We start from the raw sequence: 21,188 nt of genomic DNA, 5'->3' as shown, positions 1-21,188 counted from the left end.
ATGGTCAACCAGATAGGACAGACAGGAAACAGTTCAGATTGACCCCAACCACAACCTAGAATAACCCCATGCTTGGATACTGCATAACAACAATCCCATAACCTCCAGGAAGGGCAGCTGACCATTGCACATAAAAGGAAAAAGCAGGAATGCATCTGGTCCATATGGTGTGCTGGGCATTGAAGCTTGACATTGTAAATCAATTACCTTGCTCTTTGTATTCACTGAGCCTGTGTGGTAGAGATAAGGGGGAATGAATAGGTATGAAATACTATAAAACCACCAGCAACTTTGGATCAGTGAGAATTTGTTCCAGGGTCCTGTTGACGTCAATTTGTAATAAAGGAAGTTTTTTCTGAAGGTAAACCCCGGACTCCGTGTAGAGTTTTCTGTCTACAGGGACAGAAGGCCTTGATTTACACAAGGTGTGCTGTACATTTTCCAGCACATGAAACCCGTGTCATCACCCGGTCCTCTCTCAAAAGTGCCAAGCCCCTCCGATGATCAGTTTATCATGTTTCATATGTGTTTCGAAAAGGTGATAAATCACACTGAAGCTATTGCCGTGTCTATGGCAATTCCAATCAAAATTTGATACCAATAATTTGTTGAGATCAGCCTTCTCAGTGAAAAGAAGTACACTAGCTCAGTAAATTATCACCACACCAGACCAGAACAATTTCCATCACATCAGACTTAATAAAGGATCAGACCCATTAAAGAGCAATCATAGCAGACCAGGTAAGAGATATCTCATCAGAACAGACCTAATACGGACCATTTCAACTGATGGAGTAAAAGATCATCACATCAAAGCTGGAGAGTGGTAGCTTAGAGTCATTGTACAGCAGAGGAATCGGAGGTGGCTGTAAATATAGAAACACACATGGATGGGTCTGGGATAAGCACAATACAAGTATTAGGTACAATGTAGAAAACCAAAGTGGGAAGCGAGGTTGGCCTGGACAACAAAAACAGATGGGTGGCAACCTGCAGGTGATATAGTACTCTGAACATGGGCCTTAGAAAAGAAGAGTGGTTGGGTAGAGAAAACAAATGTAATAGAATAGGGCCGGGAAAAGACTGATAAATGGCGGAATGTGGGCTCACTTCAAATGCAGAACACCAAAAGTAAAGACTCATAGAAATATAGAAAATAGGAGGAGTAAGCCTTCAAGGCTGCCCCACCATTCAATATGATCATAGCTGATCATCCAAATCCAGGACACTGTTCCAGTTTTCTTCCTGTATTGCTTGATCAAGTTTAATCTTGAGAAACATAACTAGCCTTTTTTTTTGAGTAAACCTAATGACTTGTCTTCAACTGCTTTCTGTGGTAGAGAATTCCAGAGGTTCACTTCTTTCTTATGAGGAAGTTGCTCCTCATCTCATAATGGCTTCCCATTATCCTTACACTATGACACTGGTTCCTGGATTCCCTAACATCTAATAAATCTCATTTAACCATACCCTACTTCGAGAAGACTAGCCTACAGCACCATTTTAAAATATAGGAAATGATTTGTAACTACAAAGGATTTATAGTCATAAACCACTCTGTTTTTAATTGCTAAAATTGCAGATTTGCAACACAACCCTTCTACCTCTGGATCCAAGACTGGGTTACCTGAGCAGAGCCAGAAAAAAAACTGGATTAAGAGATTTCGGCACCACTTAAAAACCGGAGAGCAACAAGAGCCACATCCTTGTTTAATTGACCTGCATCAGAACATAAGAGGGGCAGGTGTAGCCCATTCAGCCCATTGAACCTGCTCTGCTGTTCATCAAAATCATATCTGTTTTGAATGAATTCAGTGAATGAACCTCAGCAGCACCCCAGGGTCATGAACTCCAACAACTTGTCTGTCTCTGAGTGAAGGCATTTCTCCTCATTTGTCCTAAATGGCCTGTCTTTTATATGACCACTAGTTCTAGACTCTTCCACCAGGGAAACACCTCTCCAGCTTCTACCATGTAGAGCATTCTTGGAATTTTGTATGTTTTAGTGAGGTCACCTCTCATTCTTCTAAACTCTGTAGAGAATAGAATCCTAGCCTACTCAATCTCTCCTCAATAACAGACCCACTATCCCACGGATAATATGCAGCCTGACTTACTGAGTGTTTCCAACATTTTCGGTTTTTATTTCAGATTTCCGGCATCTGTCATTTTCTTGATTTTCATCTTCTGGTGAATCTTTGCTCTACTACCTTCACATCCTTTTCATAGCTAAGGAGACCAAAATCACACAGAATATCCCAGGTGTAGTCTCAACAAGGCCCTACATATACATCTGGGCTGCAGTCATAATAAAAAAAATTCAAGACTCTTGTAATTAAAATGATTGAATTTATTCTGAAAGAAAATAAATCAGACCTATTGCCCTCCAAACCGTCCTCCACCTACAAAACAAGAAGAGTGAAATTTGTCAGGTTACAGACTGCAAGCATTTCCTGTCATCTCTCTCATCCAGCTATGTTTATGTGGGCAGATTACCAATTCTATCAGGAGTAGATTCTGAAGCCCAGAAAAACACTCAGTGACTGGTGCTATTTATGCTCTTCCATATTAAGACCAAGTCATCTTATATAACCTCAGATGACTTAGATACATTCTTGGCAATTTTTTCCTTGGCTGAGGCCAACCTGCATTGACATTTTCCTTTTAAAGTTGCATCATATATTTCATATGTACTGCGGGTACAGTGTGATGGCAATGAAAAAACAGAGAATGAAGGATTGAGCAGAAAGGGTACATACCAAATTAAATGATTTTTCCTGGTTGGCATGATTGGCATTCCAGCTGCACCCATCCATTTAATTTCTGAGTATTCTGTTAGTCATGATTTGAAGTATGCAGTTGGCAGAAAGATTTTGCGGGGTCACAAATTTGCCAGCCTTTATCCAGTCTATCACGAAAACCAGCCTCCTCTCCAATGACATTGCTTATACTTCCTGCTGCCTTGGGAAAGCAGCCAACATAACCTCAGACCGCTCCCACCCCGGACATTCTCCCTTCTACCCCCTTCCATTGGGCAGAAGATACAAAAGATTGATAACATGTACCATCAGGCTCAAGTACAGCTTCTATCCCACTGTTGTAAGACTCTTGAATGGACCTCTTGTACGATAAAGTACACCTGATCTCTCAATCTACCTTGTCATGGGCTTTGCACTTTGTATGACTATCTGCACTGCACTTTCTCTCTAACTGTAACACTATATTCTGCATTCTGTTATTGTTTTTTTCCCTGTTGTACTACCTCCATATACTTACGTATGGAATCATCTGTCTGGAAGGCGTGCAGACAAAGCTTTTCACAGTATCTCGGTACATGTGACAATAATAAACCAATTACCAATTACCTTTGTACTTAGGAAAATGATAATCTGGCTGCTTCTGATAACCTCCAGCCACTAATGGCCCTTGGGATACCCACAGTGAGGAAGGATATAATGGTGAGGAACTCAGCTGCTGGTGTCATTGGGGGACAAGAGGTAATAGGGTCTTTCTTAATCAAATTGTCTTGCCTGGCTGATATGACGAGGATTTTTCTTGACTTTTGTCAATTCACTGCATATTATTCAATGCCTGTTGTAAATTAGCACGGACTCCTTTCACCTTATCACCTAATGCTTCCCTGATGCCCACCTGCAGCAATGCTGTGAGATTGCAAAGTCTGGTCTCTGACAATCACAAACCATTTTCTTTTGCCTCAACCATAAAAGGCTATCCCTTTGACCCCTAATGAGCAGTGTTCCACAGGCTTATTAATATCACAATTACTCAAAGTTGCTTGGGCAGATGGACATGACATCTAGACCAAGCGTTTTGAAGAATTTTGCCAACTAGGCCCCAAGTGACATCAGGTTCTTGACTATGGAAATTGGAGTGCTCCTCGCTTCTCAATCATTCTTGCACTATTTCTAGTAGCTACCTCAAACTGCACCAAAGAGACGATGCAGTCCAGATGAAGGGTCTCAACCCAAAACGCTGACTGCCCATTTCCCTCCACAGATGCTGCCTGACCCGCTGAGTTCCTCCAGCTTCCAGTGTCCGCAGTCTCTTGTGTCTACATCAAAGAGATCCCTGGAAGTCAGCAACTGCTGTATTGCTGCTTATGAAGACAATGCAGAGGGACATACCATTTGGGGTTATGGTGCTGGTGAGGTTGGAGACAAATAACAAAAACAAAATCATTGCTGCAATTTCAGTAAATCAATATATAATTTGACTTCTGTCATTGATATTACTTGAACACCATACAATACCCGCACCATGTAAATTCCTTTGAGCTTAAACACTTGGACAAGATATTGAAATGTCTGAAGCACTTTTCTGAAAAAATATTCTGAAAATTTGATGTTACTCCATAGTTATTTTTAAATTCATCTTTAATCCTCTCCTGTAGCCCTTATCCTGCCTTATTCTTATCTATAAAGCCACAATATATTTGTTGCAAAACTATTTAAACTGTGCTATCTTTGTTGCCTATGAATCTGAATGAACAAAAATGGAAAATTACTGTGCCAACGTAAAATGAGGTGCACGATAAACAGAACATCTTCTTAAAAAAAGGCACAATTCTAAACATTTGAATCATTGTTTATTTTATGCATAGTTTAAATATTCTGCTACAAACCTTTGAGAATTAGCCATCATTTGGGACTTGCTATTTTAAACAAAACCAATTACAAGCAGCCGGCTGGAGTGGAAACTTGCACTGCACTGCCTGTTAAGGGGTTACAGTAGCTCAGGAAAAATGTAGACAGGAACTGTATTGCAGCAAAGGGGTGGATAAATATTTTCTTCACAGATCCAATTAATACTGCAATTAATGTAGACATTTCACTGGTTGAAAGGGAAAACTCTACTGCGGTTTTCGTGCACATACTGCATCAACAGGAAGTGGAATACCATTCCTTTGCTCTCCTGCCAAAAGTTACTTAAACTGATGATCTTGAGGCAAGTAGCGGCAGAAGTGAGCCAGCCGTTTTGCGTGGGTACTCAGCCGGGCCTGTCCCTTTGCCGGAAGGTCCCTTCTCATGCACCACCACGCGCATCGGGTTAAGTCTGCGGAGCACCACTGAAATGATAACACTGCAAAGTCAGCTGACTGCAGTGTCACTGTGCTGCTGGTTTCTTCACGATCGCAACTGCCAGAGAGCTAGCTCTGACTGCTGCAGTTTTCCAGTCGCAGTGCGGCAAAGCAGACGCTGCAGCAGGCACAAAGCAGCAATAGGATTCTTTTCACCTGCGCCGTTGGTCTGATGGGAGAAAAATATTATCGAGAGCGAAATAGAAAGAGAAACTGCCTGCTGGATTTACAGGTTAATTTTCCTGGCATGCAGTGCTTGCAGTTAAGCAGAGGGACCATGCAAGAGGTCTGTGTCCACAATGTGGCACGAGAGCCTATGATAAAGGATGCCTTGCCTCCCTGGCTCTTTATAAATATTTCCTGTACCATGCCGACATACCTGCAAGGTTGAGACAAAGGATACAGTACTTTTCATCAACCGTTTGATCAAGGCCTTTTTGTTTTGCAAACCTCGCAGCCTGATGTTCCAGTTTTAACAGAGATCAGGGATCGCAATAATAACATGGACTGACAACAGTATCTGCCTCTGGCTTAGCACAGATCTCAAATTAGAGGCCAGTCTTGCTGACCTACTTCCCTTCAAATCATTGTTGGATGCAGGGCAGCAGCTGTCTTGTACCAAACATTACTGGCCATCGTGTGGAGGATCCCAGGGATTGCAGTGCAGGACTGCTGGAGACTGTGGTAAACGGAGTTACACACAGTCACACTATCTATTACAGTTTTAAGCAGCTATAAAACCCAGACCGTCTAACTGGATTCAGTGTGGTTCTGTCGCAGCATTTGGATTAAAATGTCTTTTAATACCTGTTTTTATCTGAGCTTCAACTACCGGAATTAATACATCAACCTGTTTGTTTTACCTAAAGGATTTCACAGAATAAATGGAATGCAGCTGAGGGAAAGAAATTACATCGGGATAACAAGAGGAAGCAGCGTATCATCACCTGGATTGCAAATGTTTGCTTGACTCTGTAATCCTGGCTTCATCTTTGCATATTTCTGCCTCAAGTTCAGAAGCTCCAGTCAAGGCCAGGATGTGGTATCTAATGAGCCAAAAAAAATTACAGTCAGTGAAGGCTGCATTAGGAGACAGTAGCACATTTAGGTTGCTGCCAAATTTGATGCATATGGCATATGAGCCATAGCCCCTCAAGGGACAGTTCTACAAAGGGGGAAAGAGGATTGCAGTTGAAGGAATAAAAAAATGAAAGCCTCATGAAGAGTCTGCAGTGCAAAATGCCACAGAAACCCTTCGCACATAGCAATTCCACCAGACACTTGCAACTGAATAATTCATGGATTAAATCATCCTGGATTCACCTTTCAGATAGGTTGGTATGATCGGAATTTTTGTATAAATGTATAAAAATTCATATGTAAAATTTCAATTTGGATCTGACAGGCTGTCAAAAGGTGGGTGCTTTGTATGGAAAAAACCTTCTGATCCTGTGATAATAAGACTGCAAGGATTGCACTTCCATCATGAGGCCGTATTCAGGTGAAATTATATTAATGGTGATAGAGGCAACTGGATAATCCTGGTGGCATCTATACTGTGTTTTTTTTTTGTTTTATTGTGCTGATTCAGGGCACTGCAGAAATTAGAAATCTTCTTCATTTCTCAAATCTGTTGCTATGTGAGGATCAACTCTCTTTTTCAGTAACACGTGAACCCTCTTCTGATATTGCGTCTGTGTAAATCAAGCACACAGAGCTACGCAGCTTAAATGCAACTGCTTTAACCCGATAGTTGATTCAGAGCCAAAAATAAAGGTCCTTAAAAGACCGCAGCACAGCATTCACTTAAACACTCAGTGCAGACTGGTACTGCTGATTCCATTGTTCCCAGGGAATCCCACCTATATATGCGCAGAGGATGAGGACTACGTGGATGCCAAAGAAGATTATCAATCTGCGCAGTATTTGCATATTTTCCAACCTTTCAGAACCACAGCCCCGGCAATTTTCAATGAGAGAAGTGTTAATTGAAATCAACAACTGTAGAATCTTCTACAAAATACATTAACACCTGCCTAGAAAGCTCCTGGATTGTAGTTTATTATCACAAAAGCCTTATAAAAGTCGTGGACAGAAAATGAAAAAAATTACTAACATAACGGCAAGAGGGTTTCTTTTATCCACAAAACTGTAAGTAAATATCCCTAATGTAAGGCATTGTTTTAAATCCTGCTGGTTTCCTGTTGTCATTTGATTTATTAAGTTCAAAACAGCCCAGTCTTCAGAGATTAAAAATCTTTAGCAATGCTGTTTATTTTTTAAAAATCACTATAATCTAATATACTGCACTGCATCTAATGCACAACTGAACAGATACATATTTTAAGACAATCATAACATTAAAACAAATGCTATTGTTTCTAGACTGGTGCATATATTGCTATCCTCGATTAAATAGAACAAATCCAGTGTGATTCCAAACCACATTGATCCTTAATTAGATTTTACATTAGAATCCCATCAGTCTTCTCACAGTAGAAAGGCAAGCACTTTGCTACAGCATCAGTAGTTCAATACATACGCAGTGTCTAGCTTTAAAAGTAGATCTCAGAACATCAGTAACATTACCGAAATATTCTTCCGTATAAATCGGGGTGTTAAAATCTCAACACAGTCAGAAAATTTAAAAAAAGAATATCTTTAATAAAACTGGCTAAAATTCATAACATTGTGACACAATGCAGAACAAAACAGGGAACTGAATTACGTCATTGAAATCTAGTTTTGGACATTTGCTGGCAAATTTTCAATATCAATTTTGCATTTTCACTGACCAATTTGATAACAACAAACTAAACTGTAAACTTAACTGCTTCAGTGGAGTGATGATGCACATCTTGTTGTTCATGTTTAATATTTTCAAATACAAGATCCTAATCATTAACTAGAATGTATAAATTTTAGCTGGTCAAATATGCAAAATCCATTTTTTTAAAATATGGATTGATTTATGGGATGTGGGCATCACAGGCAATGCCATCATTTTATTGTCCATTCGTAATTGCCCTGAACTACAAAGGCAGTTAAAGACTCAACCACATTAATGGGTCTGGAGTCACATAGAGACCAATCTGGGTAAAGATGGCAGATTCCCTTCCTTCAACAACATTATGGAAGCAACTTGGTGCTTTCACATTCATCAGAGTGGAGACAGCTTCTTTTCACATTATAGATTTATTTAATTATTTTAAGTTCCCCAGCTGCCTTCACAGGATATGCCTCTAGATCAATTGTCTAGATCTCTGACTGCTAGTCCAGTAATTTAACCACAAAGCTACCATATTTTTGTGTGCATTTGTGCCCATAAGAATGAAAAGGCTAACTGGTGCGCCTTCTTTAATCTTTGACTTACTGCTTAGCACTCCAGCTAACAATACTACTTTTTATTGGTTCTGTCTTTTTTATGCTCTTCTTTGTACTTATATCATTTGTTGTATGAAGGAGCAGTATAGAACCGTAGAACTGTGTAACTGTGTGCGTGGGTTTCCTCTGGGTGCTCCAGTTTCCTCCCACATTCCAAAGACATACAATTAGGAAAGTTGTGGGCATGCTATGTTGGCGCCGGAAGCGTGGCAACACTTGTGAGCTGCCCTCAGAACACTCTATGCAAAAGATGCATTTCACTGTGTGTTTCGATGTACACGATGTAAAGATATCTGATCTAACAAATAAAAAAAACTGGTCATGGAGTCAAGGAAGGAGATACTGGAATGGGTTACTGAGAACTTGGGCATAGAGATAGGATCCTAGAGGAGGCTGGAGAGCTGAAGGGGATTATGGCTAGAATTCCACAATATAGGGTTTGGATGGCTGACAGTAAATCAACAATGTTGGAGCAAAGTGAGAGGGAGGTTGCACAAGGGATCAGAATAAGGAATGAAGTATCCGGGGTGGATTGTTGCACTAAAGAGGTTGCAAAGATGGAGAGGGGAAGTTGTTGAAGTAAGTTTAAACCCAGTGGCCAGATTTGCCGGCTTCTCTGCATGGGATTGCTGGCATTTACAAGTGCTGCCAGGTTTGGAGCTCCTGAGGATTATGGCTGAGCTCCACTGACCATTTCCCAGCTGTGGTGTGCTGCTGGACCCCACAGAGAGTCCAGTGATGGAGCAGATCAATCACCGTTTACCACTTTTGGCCCTGGCACAATGGGACAAGGATATAAATTATTAACTCTGTTTCTTTATTCATTAATGCTGATTGACCTGCAGATTATTGCCAGCAACTGAAGCAGTAAACTGTAAGTAAATGTTGGAAATCTGAAACAAAAGCAGAAAATGCTGGCAGCTGGCAGGTCAGGCAGCATCCGATGAAGGGTCATTGATCTGAAATCTTGTTTCTCTCTCCACAGATGCTATCTGTCTGGCATTTTCTGTGTTTGTTTAAGTCTATTTAAGTGCTTCCAGCATTTTAGTTTTATGGCTGTTCCATATTTTCAACATCCACCGTACTTCTGTTGCAATAGTCAAACCTGGAGGTAATAACATCACAAAGGGAGGTTTCAACCTCCAATGGCCTTAGTGAGAGGTGCCTGAGTGAGTGATACTTGTCATGTCCCAGCAGAAAACTCACAATTGCAATGGCTTCAAAATTCAGAGTACAGCAGCTCATAGAGGTGAGATTTAAAGATGTCTGACCCACTTGCTGGATATTAGTTAACAGAGAAAAGTATATATCCTTTACTAAAAGTATATATACCTTTACTAAATAAACATCGTATCATTAATATGAAGGCTTAATGATAGGGAGGTGGTCTTTGGGATGTAGCGTATCTCATAAGAATCTTAGGACAAGGTCCAACAGGACACAAAAGTTGGGATTAGTCTGGATAAGTTTGAAATAAGAGGTCAGTTGGGTGTAACCTTTTTTCAGAAACTAGAGTGAAGACTATTTACAGAGAAACAGGATTTTGGGAAATGTCTTGAAGGCAGCAACAGTCATAATCAGCAAGAGAGAAAGAAATTGTAAGACAAATTAAAATTAGCCACACGTGGAGCTTGAGACTGGAGTTTCACTGCCCTGAAGAAGGGTCTCAGCCTGAAACGTCGACTGTTCATTTCCCTCCATAGATGCTGCCTGACCTGCTGAGTTCCTCCAGCTTTTTGTATGTGATTTCCAGCATCTGCAGTCTCTCTTGTGTCCCTGTGATAGTTCCTAATTATTGGTACTTGTCATGCCCCAGCAGAAAACTCACAAGTGCAATGGCTTCAAAATTCAGAGTACAGCAGCTCATAGATTTAAAGATCTGTTTGACCCCTGCTTGCTGGATATTTGTTAACAGAGAAAAGTAAACAGTGTATATATTTTTGCTAAATTAACATTTTATCATTAATATGAAGGCTTAAACATCCTAAAGCTTTGAACATAACATAGTTTCAGTTATGGTTTTATAAAGTTTGGGAAACTTAAGCAAATCTTTTCCTCCTCCATGTTACTCAAACTCATTATAATTTAACCAATCACCAAGGCAGCCTAATTTCATTGGTTTAACATTGTCTGTCCCAGCCCCTTTCCACCTTCCTTGCCACTGAGGCCGTTATCCAGGTTGATGATGCAAAATTCCAAGTTAAAGCTTTAAAAATGTTCTGGTTTTTACATAGCAATAAATAAGAGGGAAAGGGTAACATGGGCAAGATCGTTGTTGATCTAAATAGTCTCTGCTGTTCTGCGTATGTCTGACATGGAGAAAGAAAAGCTTGCATTCATACACCACTGTTCACACAGGATTCTTAAAGCATTTCACAGCCAAGAAAGTAATTTTGAATTACAGTCATTGTTGTAACAGAAAACCCAACAGGCAACTTATACACAGTGAGCTCCATATGTGGTACTGTGATATTAATCAGATCATCTTTTGTTTTAATGATGCCGAGCGGAGGAATACATATTCAACAAATCACCAGGGATGGTGCCCATGGTCCATGAAATGGTGCCTTGAGGTCTTTAATGCTCATTTGAGAAAGAAGACAGGACTTTGATTTAATATCTCTTTTGAAAGACAGCACCTCCAACACTGCAGAACTACACTGGAGTGTCAGGCTAGATTTTTGTTCTCAAGTCTTTGGACAGATAATTGATGCAAAAGGAAGAGCGCTACCCACTGAGCCACAGCTTCAAAGAGGCAGCATAGATAGATTGACTGACTGCCTCAGAGCAATGCTATTTTCTTATGCCATGGTTCTACGTTCAAAGCTCCTCCTTGTAATATATGCCCCATCTTACACACAAGAGAAAACATATCATGTGCATTCACTGATGTTGTGTACTTGTTGCTCTTTTGAATGGAAATGTTGGAGATTCAACCTATGAATCCTTTCCACAATTATATGCTATTGTAGGCTTGTAGTTTACCTGTCAAAGAAGCTGATAGTTAAGCCAAAGCAAGGCACTCAAGACAAGTATGAGTGTAAATAGTCTGCTTTCTTCTCATCCATATTATCCCCTACCCCTCAGCATCCTTACCCAACTGCTTAAACTGAATCAAGCTCAACTAAAACTTTTAGTCAAACTGCATAGCAAGATGGGTTATTTTCTCCTGCAGAACATTATTGATCATCACCACTTTCACCTTCATTGCTTTAGATGCCTGTACCCATGCTCACGTGATCTCTCTTACAATTGGTGAACTCATGAACCCAGCTGGTGTTAGGACAATTCCTATGGCAGGTTCAACAACTGCCTTACTAGGAACAGAGTCCAAAGGAGAAGCAATGGAGATCCAGGCTTTTCACTCCAAGATCCTGAATGCACACCCCTTGATAAACTCAAAAATCAATGCTTAGGCTTTTAGCCAGTTCGACTTTCCAGAAATCTTTTTGAAACAACTCTACCTGCAAATGTGACAGACGGTTTTAGCATAGCTTGAGCCTGAGATTGTGAATTCAAGCATCACAACAAAATGACAAGGTCTACACTTACATTCCAGCACAATACTGGAGTATTACTACACTGCTAGAGGTTCTGTCTCACAAATGAGATGATAAACTGAGACCCCATCTATTCTCTCAAGTGAATATAAAAGACTCCATTTCCCTACTCGAAGAGCAGAATAGCTTACCAAGTGTTCACACCCAATAATATTTCTCAATCAATTTCACAAAAGTATTGTCAGGCCATTACCTCTTGATTGTTTGTGGAATTTGGCGGTCGCATTTCCAACATTATAATTGTGAATAACATTTCAAAGAGACTTCATTGGCTATAAAGCACTCTGGGCCATCCCGACACTGTAAAAAGTACAATATAAATTCCTTGTTTTAATTCTTACAAGTCCCTTTATAACCCATCTTTTGATCAAGCTTTCAATTACCACAAGTGCCCCAAACAGCTCTTCGGAAAACATCTTTTTATTAGCAGCATTTTATAAATTGAATCTTTTTTGTATATGTAAGCATAAGCAAAAGGCTGGTCTAATTTATTCACTAAGGAAAATATGGACACTGTACAAATCCCAGGAATGATAACATAAACAGTACATGTTATCATAATGTAGAACTGACCTGAATGTTCCTCTATGCCAATGGTATCTTATGACTGAAAACTGACAATTTAGGATTTTTTTTTACTAAACCTACTGTACACAGTCATGAGAATATTTGTACAGTAATACAATATGGTTTTCACAAGGCCACAACAGAATGATTTATTTCTGGGAGCAGTTGAAATATTTGGAGAATTTTTTTTTAACATTTGAAAAGTGGATAAGATTTGAACAGTTATTTGGAATATATTCTAAACCAGTTCATTTCATCATTTGCTACACTGAACACACAGGAAATATGAAATATTTTTAGTATTTGTTCTGGGAAAGATTTTCACACCATACTCAAAGTATCAGCGTCCAATGAACTAGTGTAGCCGTGTCCATGGAAAGGCATCCTCCAGATTCATTCATCCATAATTGATGTTCAGCATTTAGGCTGTCACTGCTGAATTATCAGTTCTGATGGATGAATGCAGGAATGACACAGGTCCCCCTTTTTCCTTCGGTTCTTATTTAAGTTCCACATTGTCAGTTTCATTCTCCTTCCTGTAAGGATACAAAGCAATGGACCTAAACATCTTGGGTTTCAGTGGGCAGCTCAATACAGAAACCATGACTAAGTGGAGTGCATGGTTCAGCAGGTGCCTTACTTCTGTGCCTGCACACTACAATGCAGAAGTCAGAGACATACTCAAGGTTATGAGCTAGTGCATCTGATGTCCTATTCCACTGTAAGTAAAGTACAGGGATGAATATGGGCAGCAAGCTGGATCATGCATGATGGTTCTCTTGCATAAAACGTATGATACTGAGATAAGCTGCTTAGTTTGATTTATTCCAGTTTATATTCAACACAACCCTGCTGCTGTCTTTCTTCAGTTAACACTAGTAGCAGGGGCACCTATTCATTTCTCTCTTGTGGTTCTCTAACTTCCCCTTTAGTATATATGTGTCATTCAATGTGATAGTGAGCAGATCAATGGTCAGATTTGAGTTACAGGGTAATGATCAGCGGGGAAGGGTGAGTTATAGAGGTGCTCAAAGGAGAACGATTGGCACAGGTAACGATATTACATACAATAAACAAGCCAATTAGATTATCAGTACAGAACCCCATGCCTGAGATCTGGTCTGGCTGCCCTGTTCAAGTAACTCTGAAGCAGACCTCACTTGCTTCTGCATAAGTGTCCACACATGCCCGATCCAAAATTGCAGAAACACTGTCCAGACTTGCATTGTACAGTACTGGACACCACTGCAGGTTCCTCTGTGTGTTAGTGCATCAGACATAGCAAGGACCAGGAAACTGAATTGTGTAGCACACATAAGCTCTGTGGTATACAATCTAATTTCGAGATAAAATTCCCAAATAATGCAGTTGGTTAATCAATATTTCATTGGATGTCAGTCTGCAACACATGACATGAAGGTACAACTTTCTGACACAGAGTGGTGATGTTGCCATTGAGTCAGCCGAATACGTGAAGCCCTGCCATTGGTTTTGGAAATAGCTCTGTACAACTATAGCATGAGTTACCAACTTCACTACAATTGCTGAAATGCATTTGTTGGCAATTAGTGCAGCATATCATTTTAAAGTTTATATTCTTCCAACACCAGAAATTGGAGAAAATATTCAGTGTATTTTCACTGACGGTTTCAGAGAAATTTCGATCTACCCATGTGTTTTAAGTTCCATATGTCTTTTTAACTACTATCATACAATAAAATAATACTTTTAGTACTTGACCATTTTTCACTACCACATTGTTTCTTTGGATCCACGATCTTGGACATGTACATAGAATACACAACAGCACAGAAAAAGGCCCTTCAGCCCACGATGTCTGTGCCGAAATCAATGCTAAATATTCATGCAATGTACTTCATTCCTTAATTTATTCAGCACATACGTGTTGCTGTTTGTCATGCATCTTTCCAGAATTAAAAAAAAATCTCTGGATCTCTAAGCTATTGACCTGCCCCAAGAATAAATTAATGATTTTTACAAAATCGCTTTTGGCAAGGACATTAATAAATATTCAATAAAAAATTCCCAGGAGTGATAAATGGGTCATAGGATATTGAACTGCTGCTACTTTCGAACAACTGTCTACCACTAATAATTCAGAAATATTTAACTTTAATTACTAGATAATTTGAATAGCACTTAAAAAGCTGTTATACTCTGGTAGTTTGATTTGAATCTCTAATTGGATATTACTTTGTATGCAAAGCATGATTTTGAATTATCAAAAGCAGACTATCAGCTTTACTTATTACTGAACCCTTTATTAAATAAAGACTTTACAGTGTCAGCTGCAATTCAGTTCACTTTAGTCATTTTCTCTGTGAAGGCAAATGAAAACTACAACTGCCCTTTTTCTACCAGCTTTTTACACCGACCATTCCAGAGAGATGATTAACAACCCACTGCAGAATTCTCACTGTTTTTTCAACCAATTTTCTAAATGTATCCACTGCTTGCCCATCTTCCTGCCAATGAAAACAGCTTCCTCTTATCTGCACTATCAAAACCCTGCAATATTTTGCAAACCTCCATTAAATCTCCTCTTTAATTTTCTCTAACAAAATTCAGCTAAAGTAGAGCAAAACATCAGCTAAAGGGAAGGACATCAGCTTCGCCATTCTCCCCCCATAACTGAATTCCCTCAGTCATAGTCAGTATCAACACCTCATGACACAAGGGCCAAGTTCTTCCCAAGTCAACCTATCACCAACTGTCTGAGTAGCCTGAGTGAGTTACTGCAGTGCACTTTGTAGATAGCACTCATTGCAGCCACATTGCAGTGGAAGGAAAAGGAACTAAATACTCAGGGAGGTGGATATGGTGCTAATCAAGCAGACTGCTTTAACCTTGGTAATGTTGAGTTTCTTGACTGTTATTGGAGCTGCATTCAGCTAGGCAAGAGGAAAGCATGCTCCTGACTTGCACCTTGCGTATGGTGGGAAGGCTTTGGGGTTTTAGGAGGCGAGTCACTCGCCACTTGCCACAGGATTATATGTCATTTTCTGCTTGAGAAACATGGCCTCAAGCAAGAAGTGGGCTTTACTTAGACAAGAATTGAGCTTCTTGGTTCTTCGTGATATCCATGAAATTTTGAACAAACTTTTTCTGCACCAAATGAGTTATTCTGGTTCCTCTCTCTGTCTTATAAAATCCATCTGTACAAAGCTACTGGGAAAACCTTCTTATTCCTTATCCCTGGTACTACAATTCTGGGAAATACTTTCTACTCTCTCTCCAAACCACACAGGTTTTACTGTTGCCAACATTTCACCAGCACTAAAATTTATAATATTTAGAAATGATTCTTATTTACTTCAAATTTACTTGATACTACTCATCATTCAGAAACCTATGTTTGCACCTAGCATTCCTCTGACCATCTATCTTCATAACTTAGTGGCCAAATATACCTTGTGCTGTGTGTGAGCCAAAGATACAACAAAAAAAACATTGAATTAGCTAATATTAGCCAGAGAAACATTACAATTGTCCTTAGGCACAGCTCAGAGATGGGCAGGGGTGCATGGACTACAGCTGGAACACATTTTCCTGATTATTGCTTCAGTGACCTCTGGTGGAAAGTGACCATGTGTGGAAGCTGGAAGTGAATAGGATCACGCTTGGCCCTCCATGATCAAATAGAGTTCTCACACATGAAACACCTTGTGGAGAAGGTACGCAACTTGAAACCAGAGAGCTGAACCAGATGTTCTTGTGCTCTTTTTTGATTTGTAAACTCCAGTATTTTTTTGGTTCAATGATACTTTATTTTTTAACTTAAGAACTAAAACTACATTACCCTTCTGATAATAGATTAGTCAATAAATTGACATAATTCCAAACACCACACCCAACACCTCTGCTTTCAATTATCTCATTGCTCTTGGATCCAGTCTACCCAGGTTAGTCATGCCATTAAATTTCAGGTACACCCATTCTTACTCAAAGCTTTATTACAAAACATAACTTTCTTTACAGCTCTAATTGATTTTGCATTTCTTCAATCGCAACATTGAAATTACCTTCTGAAGGGAAACTGACATTAAGAAAATGTTTGTAAGTGCTATAATTCAGAAGTTAATATTCCATTTCACCTCCTGTACTGTAGGAATACTACACTGCCCCATCTGCTGTCAATGAATTGAGCTGTTAAACAAAAGCCTCATCTGTTCTCTAAAACAGATGGAAAAGTTCTCAGAGCAGAATTTCAAAGTAGGAAAGGGCCTTATCCCTTGGGTTATCTTCCAAATCAACACAAAAAAAAAATCAGATTATCGAGTTATTCTCAAATAGCAGTTTTTTGGTATCCTGCTGAGGGAAAATTGGCCACCACATTTATTATATTACAATAAAGACTAGACTTCAAAAGTGCTTCATTGGTTTTCATGTGCTTTGAGACACCTTGAGGTTATGAAAGGTTTTATATAATTGGAAGTCTTTCTTTTGCTTTTCAGTAATCCAAACAAGATAATATGGATGGTTTCATTTCATTCCATTCTTGGCGGTGAGGTTCTCTTAAAGTATTCATGTTGAACATATGAAAAAACATATTGCCAAATGTACATATGAATTAGGAGCAGGCAAATTCCACTCAGCCCTTCTAGACTGCACTGCCATTCTATAAGATCATGACCATCTGATTGTAACCTCAGCTCCACATTCCCACCTCCCCCTGGGAACCTTTCACCTCCATTATTATCAAAAATCTATCCAACTTTGCTTTGAAAATATTCAAAGACGTTGCTTCCACTGCCATTTAAGGAAATGAATTCCAAAGACCCATGACCCACGGAAAGAAAAAATTTCACTTCACCTTATCTTAGATGGGTGACCCCTGAATGTTAAACAGTGACCCGCTAGGTTCTAGATTCCTCCACAACAGGGATCATCCTCTCTACATCCACCTATCATAGTTCCAGAAAACATCATTCATATTCTATCCGTTGCAGAAAAGTATAGGTGGATGTGGAGAGAATTAAGCAGATGAGTGTGGATGGGGTAATAGCATTGAAGAAGATCAACCAAAACCAGGTGCCAGTAGAAATTTCACATAGCACAGAGGCTGGAGGAAGGGAGGCCAACCAAGAGAGCACTAGAATAGCTGTATCTAGGAGGTGTCAGGGTCATGCACAAAGGTCTCAAATGCAGATGAATTGAGACGAATGGTGGAAGACAATTTTATAGAAGGGGATAGCCCAAAAATAACCATGGACAAGATGAGATGACTCAAGAAATGGTAGTTAAGTTGATTCCAGAAATTATGGATTGTAAAAGGAAGGAAAGGACAAAGATTTCATTATTTTAAAATTGTCAGTAAAAATTAGAGACCAAAATGTTGCAACGTCTTGGTTTCACAGAACAATTACATAAATTCTAGTTAGCTTCTACACAGGCAACAATATTGATTTTTCATAACTCAGGCCTACTAATTCCCCTATTCTAGGTGAGCAATTTTTATAGTTAATTAATTTGTAAATTGTCATTCAATCCTTTCCATTAGCTCTGTGGCAGGTAAAATGACATGGCAATTATACAATTTCATCAGTGGTTTACCAAATTCACTCGATATGTTGACAAAGAAAATATCCATTGAGCAACTCAAGTGTTGTTGCACAATCACTTTCAGGTTCCAATTTGTTTGTAGAGGGAGAAACAACATTCACAGCATAGTCTATGTGCTTTCCTGGTGTGTTATAGCAGAGCACCGTGGATATACGGATTTTTATGTTCTCTTTTATTCAATTTGCTTTGCTAACTATTTGAAAACAATGAAAAAAACTTTACATTTTAGAATGAGAGTTATATTGCACAGAAATGGGCTCTTTGACCCACCAATTCCATACCACTTTTTTTATTCTCCCCACATTCCCAGCAACTCCTCCAGATTCTACCACTCACCTACATACAAGGGACAACTTACAGTGGCCAGTTAATCTACCAATCCACACGTCTTTGGAATGTGGGAGAAAACCAGAGCATCTGGAGGAAATACACTGGGTCATGGGGAGAGCATGTAAACTCCACACAGACAGCACTGAAAATATTGTGTGGAAGCAGTTCCACCAGCTGTGCCACTGTGATCAACTATTGTCATCAGTTATCATCAGTTTTCTGGCAGGCAGGATTATAAATATAGATTGTAATTACAAGGTCCAGATGAAGGGTCTTGACTCGAAACACCGCTGTCCATTTCCCTCCATAGATGCTGCCTGACCCATTGAGTTCCTCCAGCACTTGTGTGCTGCTACAATTACAAACAGTCCTGCCGAAAGATTGAGATCACACAGTTTCATAAAAGGAAAGAGGAGCCTTAGTGTTGAGATCACAGGGACCTGCCACAAAATGGCAGGTATTTTGACAAATCTAAATGATGTATTTCTATTAAGTTGAGAGATAGTACATTTGCTCTAATTTTACAGGAATTAGGAATTAGTTTAATATTGTCACATGTACTGAGATATAGTGAAAAAGTTTTTTTTACTTGTAAAGAAAGAAAAAGTTTTGTTTGCGTGCCATCCAGACAGATCATTCCATACATAAGTACTTCAAGGTAAATAAAAAGGAAAACAGGATCCAGAGTATAGTGTTACAGGTACAGAGAAAGTGCAGTGCAGGTAGACAAATAAAGTGCAAAGGCCACAACAAGGTAAATTGGGAGATCAAGAGTTCATCTTTTAGCAGGTCCGTTCAAGTGTCTGATAAGATAAGAGGTCCATTCAAGTGTCTGATAACAGCAGGATAGAAGCTGTCCATGAGCCCGGTGGTACGTCTGGTGGTATGTGCTCACAAGCTTTTGCATCTTCTGCCCGATGGGAGAGAGGAGAGGAGAGAATGACCGCGGTGGGAAGGATCCTTGATTATGTTGGCTGCTTTCTTGAGGCAGCGGGAAGTGTTGACAGAGTCAATGGAAGGGAGGCTGGTAGCAAAGTAAACACATAGCTGTTTATATTTTGAACAGTATTAATGGCCTGGAACATAATTTCAAAGTTAGTGAATGGCAGGACACTCAGAAATGTGGGGAGCAGTGAGGTGAACAGAAACAAATTTCAGCAGGTCATGGACTGCAGACGCTGAATTAACACAGAGAAAGTTGTAGTTTTTCTTAGTCAATCCCTCCAGATTGAGGTTGACTTGCTTCCGCACTGGAATAGACTCGTACAGGATTTCTTTTAATATGGCTGGCTGCTGCACATCAACTGTTACATGGCCTTGACAGAGCAATACCCTGGTCCAACCCAATTAGAGACCAGGCTTTACTGCGTAGATTTATACACGCACATGCATTCCCATGCCTCCCCCAAATCTCCTCAGTCCCCCTGCCCAAATCCAGCACTGCCTCAGTTCCCTCTCCTTTCCTCAGTTCCATCCTCCTAGCTTCCCTGCCTTTCTCAATCCCGTCTCCCTCACATCCCACTCCTGTCTTCAGTTCTCTCATCCCTAATCTCCTCCCACCCCTACTTCCCCCATCAGTCAGTTCTTCCCTACACTCTCCCCCGTCCCCTCTCCCCTACCTCCCTCCGCATTCCCTCTCCCCTGTCTTGCTCCTTGAAGTCCCCTCCCTGCTCCCTCAGCCCCCTCCTTCTGTTTCACAGCCTCTCTCTCAGTGACACCTTAGTGCAAAGAATGAAATCCATTATAAATGAAATGGTTCAATTGTAAAGAAGGCATAGAGCAGAGGGTCTTGGAGTGAACAGTTATGTCCTTGAAGGTGCTAAGAAGGCTATTAATGAAACATGTATGATTCTTAGTTTTATAAAAAGAGTGCAAAACAAATAAATTATGCTTAATAAAAAACACTGCTTGAGTATTGGGCTGGATAGTGCAAAAGTATATGGACTGACGGACAACTGGTTTTCTTCCAAGCACAGAAAACCAAAGGAATGATGTGCACATACATTATGAATCCCAGAGCTTCAGCAGAGTCAGGTACAGTTTCAAAATATGTGCAATTCTCTAGCTACGGCCAGGGTTCCTGAAATGATGGTCCTTGGCTGGCAAGCCTGAACCATAGCTGCCAAACCAGGAGAGCCATCACAGAGTTAGAAGCAAACACTGGCACCTACAACGGAAGAACAGAGGTCGTAGAGGCGGGCATTCGGAGAGTGGTCACTCACCCCACCCCGAGCTCCCAAAGAAACACAAAAATCTCTTCCTGATCAAGGAGAGACAGCTGGTTTTTTAGTGAAGATTTAATGTCTGGGTGCATTAATGGACCTGCCAATAGCAACTCAGGCAAGGCTGGAATCTTACACTCAAGTGGGTTTTCATCCTCCCTTTAAGGCTTGCTTTCTAGTTGAGGGCCAAGCAGTTTCGATATGTATGTGCAATCTAATTTCACATCAATAATATCAAATGCAAGCTACATATTGTTTGACCACAGGTGTCACTACTGAGGCCAGCAGCATCTGCACAGGTCATAAGAGTCCAGCAACTTATATTCACAAATGAAGTACCAATCACATTTGGTAGCAATCTTATTTTGTAATCAATTTTGCATTTAATCAATCATGTTGTACATAATAAGTCAAACATGTAGTACATGCTCTCCAAGCCAATGT

General features: G+C 40.0%; 1 long non-coding RNA gene across 1 annotated transcript in view; it reads left to right on the top strand.

Moving 5' to 3' along the window:
- Nucleotides 1-6,040: 6,040 nt before the first annotated feature.
- The window catches only part of LOC127570759 (uncharacterized), a 52,444-nt gene continuing 37,296 nt past the window's right edge, over nt 6,041-21,188 (top strand). The window contains exon 1 of the long non-coding RNA XR_007956391.1: nt 6,041-6,432. This is a non-coding gene — a long non-coding RNA (uncharacterized LOC127570759). The remainder of the gene's footprint in view (nt 6,433-21,188) is intronic.

This window comes from Pristis pectinata, chromosome 5, assembly GCF_009764475.1.
Source record: "Pristis pectinata isolate sPriPec2 chromosome 5, sPriPec2.1.pri, whole genome shotgun sequence".
Classification (NCBI taxonomy): Eukaryota; Metazoa; Chordata; class Chondrichthyes; order Rhinopristiformes; family Pristidae; genus Pristis; species Pristis pectinata.
The sequence above is the reverse complement of the archived record's forward strand: the minus strand, read 5'-3'. Positions and strand labels throughout refer to the sequence as shown.